A 6,000-nucleotide genomic window follows, 5' to 3' on the forward strand; every position below is an offset into this window, starting at 1 on the left:
AATCATATGGCACTAGAACAACACTGACGTTGAAAACGTTAATGAAATCTTATTGTGCTACAAACACCACTGGCGATGATGATCATAGTACAATTACACAGAGCTCATATCCACGCAACAAGTACATGCTCAAAGCGCCTGTTCCGTCGATCAACAGATATCTATTTTTCTGACATTCTTGTAACCACCCCAACTCCCTTGGGAATATTCAACTCATGCAGTCTGTTAGGCGCAGGGAGTTATCGCGCAAGCTCATGCCCACAAGATACCTATTTGCAGCTGTGTGAACTGGGACAAAACGAGTCACAGTATATGGTCCTCTGATACTGTATATTACTATATTTCCTACTGCACGTGCACGTATGTCCACCATCTGGTCACCTACCATAGGATGAGTGTGTTCTTTAAAGTGCACGGGGTTGTCTACTGCACACAAGGGGTTGTGGCAACACTGACAGAGCCTGCATGTTATCCTGGCACCCTTCGCTTTCCGGCTGGCTCACCACGAACTATTCCTTTGTGAAATCAAGTCTGGACTAGAAAGTCCGGTGACTGAAAGCATGGGTAACATTCCAATCTGTAGGGTGCGGATGACGAACTGAGACAGTGTTTGCCCTTAACAGCGAAATGCTCTAAGGACCTAAGGACCTGGAACCAGAAATAGTTGTGGGCCCTGATCAGAATATGTAGGCCCTATATTTTAGCTGCAATATAAGTAATTCCCGGCAAATACGACCAAAAGGGCCTGCAGAAATAAAAAAAGTCTGAGTCCGAGTCGGCTTCGGGCATAAGGACAGACGTTATATCCTAATTTCATATGCACTTCATTCATTAATGAGGACATATGTCATAAATATATTTGGGAATGTGAGGAAACAAAAATAGTTTGGTATGAACTATAAATTGTGATTAATCAAAACATTCATTGATTACAATTAACAAAATTTCAAGGCTTGTTTGGTACTCAGGAACAAACCATTACTGTATCATACAGTACTTTCTGCTAATAGACACATCTATATTTTTACCCTGAAATAATAATGCCGAACTTGGAAAACTTTATGAAGATTTTAAAAGACATATTCATGGTTTGGCAGTGTATATCCAAAAGAAACAACGTTTTTTTATAAATTCTCAAAAATGTTTCCTCTATCCCCACTATTTGATCTACAATGACCATTGTTATCCTCTGAAATATGATGTGCAATATATACATAATTATGTTTGATGTATCAACAATGTATACACACATATAAATTCAGTTATACATATACTCGAACCTTGTATTGATGGGAGCAATAAGGAAAAAAGAAAAAAAGTGTTATTGTACAGTAAATGTATCGACAGGTGCTTGTCCAGTCGGCTTATTAAGTGGAACACTTAAGGCATCGACATTCACTTTTGAAGTACCTTTGTACTCTAGAAGTATCGATATTCACGTGTCCACCTACTGAAGCGTCATTGTACACTACTGATATCGATAAGTACTTGTGCATAGGCTTATTAAACGTCAGTGTACATTTAATTATCATTGTACACAAAATATATCGACAGGTGCTTGTCCAATCATAGTGGTTTCTCAAGTATCACTGCACACTAAAGATATCGAGAGGTGCTTGTTCAGTCGGCTTATTAAGCATCATTGGAGACTAATATTTTCGAGAGGTGCTTGTTGAGTCAGCATGAAAAGGCATTGGGCGTAGCTTGTCCGGGGAGCTTATTATGTGTTATCGATGTGGCCTTTTCCAGTTCGGGTGATTAAAAGTGCCATTCCATATCTCTGGCACGTTTGGATGCTGACACAATCGAGCATTTGTTTCCCAAACACATCTGACAGACCAACACGGAAAATAGGTGAAAGCTACAATATTTCCCGTGTTAATTATATTCTTTTAATCACACAATAAATGAAACATTTCCTTAAAAACACAAGGAAATTAAACCAAATCTAGTGAAAACTGACACGATAAGGAAGCTGTCTTGAAGGTCTCCAAAAACCTATCATCGACTGTTAATGTACTATCCCCAAAACGAAACTCACAGGCGATTTGTATTTTGAAAAAGCTATTAATTACCTGTTGTGTTCAAACAGACATGGCAGGAATGGGTACAAGGCAGGGATGTATTCTGAGCCCACAGATGTTTCTTATATTTATTGATAGTCTCTTCGTCACTTTGCGATATGGTTCAATAATGGTTCCCCAGTTGAAACAGTTTCTTTTAAAAAATATTTAAGTTTAGTTTTCACACCCAAGCTTGTCTGGAGCAAAGCCCGGACATGTCTTGCATCTCAGGCCTCAAAAGCTATAATGGCTTTAAATGGTTTCCAGAGGACACTTGGTAACGTAGTTTGCACTGATTTACTTAATATTTTTTATCTAATGGCTGTGCCTATTCATTGTTATGGCTCTGAAATCCGGGGAACATAACACTCAATAACAATAGACACAGTGCAAATTAAACTTCGTGAACAATACTAAGGGTACAACAAAGCACGTCAAATAGTATAGTTCTTGGAGAGTGTGTCAGGCTCTCATTGCAGCACTTGTACATGTCTAGAGTGATTAAAGTTTGGTGCACACTCACACATATGTCACATACTCCCACATCAATGTTATTTAATGTTAAGACCGCTAGATAGCTTAGGCTATAATACCTGAGTAAAAGAAGTTAGACACAGTCATCCTTTTTCAATATCAGCAGGTATTACGGAATTGAATAGAACGAAAGGCTATGTCATTTTCGTCAAAGCAGACGCCACAATTATATAGAAAATGAATATCATGTACTATTTATTTGTAATGCTGCTGATACACTTAGAACGAACGCATCAATAAGTGAACAGTGAAATTGAACTTTTTGGACATGCCGAGACGTAGGCTTTCAGAAAATACCAGATGGCAGATTACTGGTATGCATGAAGCTGGTTTGTCCTGTCGCAGCATTGGGTCCAGATTGAATATCAATCACAGTGTCATTATTTGCCTTGTAAGGAATCATGCGGCCACTGGTTACGTCAAGGATCGTCCACGATCCGGAAGGCCGAGAAAGACCACTTCCCGTGATGACCGTGCCCTAGTTCGCCTAGTGAGACGCAGGCCAAAGACCAATGCCAAAGATCTCAGAGAACTATGGAGAGTGGGTGTTCGGTTCTCAACCATCACCATCCAAAGGAGGCTCAGGTCCACTGACGAGTTTGGAGAAGGTGTAATGAGTCTTATCAACAGCGGATGATCCATGCAGCTTAACCCTTTGGCGGGAACTCTGTAATGGTATGGGGGTGTGTCTCCTATGACAGTAAGCTGAATCTTATCACCATTCATGGGGCACTCAGTGGTCAGAGATACCAACAGGAAGTACTGGAAGCTGCTGTTGTTCCGCATTATGATTAGGATTGAACATTGAGCGTGTTTTGAGAACTTTGTGTACGTTGGACCACAGACATTGTCCATAGTTTTGGACAGGATTATTGATAACGTTTTTAGTGCCCCCATATGGCCGTCAATAAATTACAGCCGAAAGTAGCAGCAGTGTTGGTAGTTGATGGATTGACACTTTAAATGGTGCAGTTAAGGAAATTATATCCATGTGTTTAGTTTCCATATCATGAATGGCCAGTGTGTTGTGTTATACACAACCTTATAGCATGAAACTGGGTGGTGCTTAATTCGTGCTAATGTGTATATGTAACAAAGTTCACTAAAATATGCAACAAAAGTGGTGATAACATGACTTTACACACCACGCAACAGAAATCACCCTCCAGTTGAAATTATGCAGCAAAGAGCATTCACTGTCTGAAATTGCCAATCGTTGTGAAGGAGTTTCAAGGTCAAATCACTACGTCAAGTCTTGAATCTGCGACACGGAGCATCGCCATTGCAAGACCGCAAGCTGGAGGTTACCAGTCTTCTGTTGCTAGGCGTCTGAATGTTAGTCTGAGCAAGATATCATGGTTGGCACCTCGTTGTAACCAAGCAGGTATAACAAATGAGCGTCCCCGTACAGGCAGACGTCGGGTTACCACTGCAGCCCAAGATCGTTACATCCGGGTACTACAGTTGCGTGATCATACAGCCACGGGTGAGAGCACAGCGGCCAGGGTGCCTGGACCTCAAAGGATATCCGGCCAAACTGTATACAACAGAGTGAAAGTGATTGGTCTCAAAGCCAGGAAGCCCGACGTCTACGTCGTCACCATCGCGCTCAGCGTCTCCCTTATCTATCGTATCCACTTGGTTGTACAGACATGACCTTCTTCTAAACTGGTGTAAAATTTCATGCACTAAAGTCTGTTTGTGGACGAGTTATACATATTTGAAAATACATTTTCACAACAGATTTCTCGTCTATGCGTTTCTTTTTTTGGATAGTATAGATCACGTATTACGAAATATCGTCAGTTTGTGTCCAAACTAAATTCATTTGAGAATATCAGTAAGTGATGTTGACCCGTGAGCGAAACATATGTCACATCCCCGTGAAGATCCGGGTTAGAACTGATCTTCAACAACCCATGCTTGTCATAAGAGGCGACTAACGGGATTGGGTGGTCAGGCTTGCTGTCTTGGTTGACGCATTTTATCGTATCCCAATTGCGTATGCTGTTGATCTCTGTTGACTGTGTGGAGTTAATTACCAACCAACCAACCTATTTGGCAAAGCGGTGACGTCAACGGTATCTAAGTAATATTCAAACATTTTACAGATAATCTGTCTTGATCTTCTCCTCTCCCTGAACTCACTTAACAAGGCAACTTAAAAAAAGAAAACAACAACAGCGAAAAAACAAAAACAAAAACAACAAAAAAACCACAAAAAAACCCCTAAACAGGCACGCACACAGACAAACAGACAGAGACACACAGACAGCCAGACAGACAGACACAGACACACAGACACACACACACACACAAAGTATAAAATAAAAAGTAATCCCCCCCCCCTCTAAAAAAACCCCAAAAAAACCCACATTATACTGTACTGTAATTTCATCTCAGAGGAATGTCTTCGCCTGTAGGACTATGCATAACAGCCATCAGAATTATGAGTGCGCTGATGGCTTAACTTAAAGTGACTCAGCAACTTGCTTTTGCGTACTCTTTGCCCTTCAATTTGAAGTGGAATATGATCTTTGTCGCCATAGTAACCTACATAACACACCGACACCTTTATCACATCATAAATCTCGTTTCCACCTTAGTAAACAACATCGCCCATGAAGCAGCCAAACAGATCTTTCCTTGTATCTGTGTCTGTACGTATTCTCTCCTTGTCTCTGTCTCTCTCTTTTCTTGTTCCCTGACTTGTCTCAGTCCCTATCTCCCACTCACTCTCTGCTCCCTTGTGTATCCCTCTCGTTCTGTCTCTCTGCCATTATCTCTCGGCTGGTATTGTTCCACTCACTGTGCCTGTGCCCCTGTGAATGTTTCTCTCTCTCATTCTGTGTGTTTGTGTCTCTCCCCGTCTATATTTCTCTCCTTATCTCTCTCCCTCTTCTGTTAGAGCATTCCCCTCTCTCTTTTTTTCTCTCCACTCCATCATTCTTTCTGTCACAACGGTAAATGGTGAAAAAATAGAGAATGGTGAGAAAATAGCCATTTGAACTTAGTTGATTGAAACTTTGTTAGTTGAAACGGCATGTGTTCAGATTCTACACCTACAACTGGCACATCTCTTTATACATTGGATGAAAACACGATGAAAAGAGCCCATTTAATCCACCTGCTTTATTGGCATTTTTAAAAAAAGAAAACAAACCCCAATCAAACAACAGCATCAATGATTTGTTTTGAAAGCATGATGCATTAATGTTTATATATTTGTTGCTGAACTCTGCACTCAGCAATATTCCAGCTATATGGTGGCGGTCGGTAAATAACCTAGTCTGGACCTAGTTATGAGTAGCATGAGCAGCGATCTACGCAACTGAGCTACAATGAGGAGTCTGACCACCTGGTCCCGTTAGTCGCCACTTATGACAAGCAAGGTTTGAAAAAG

This window comes from Haliotis asinina, chromosome 7, assembly GCF_037392515.1.
Source record: "Haliotis asinina isolate JCU_RB_2024 chromosome 7, JCU_Hal_asi_v2, whole genome shotgun sequence".
NCBI lineage: Eukaryota > Metazoa > Mollusca > Gastropoda > Lepetellida > Haliotidae > Haliotis > Haliotis asinina.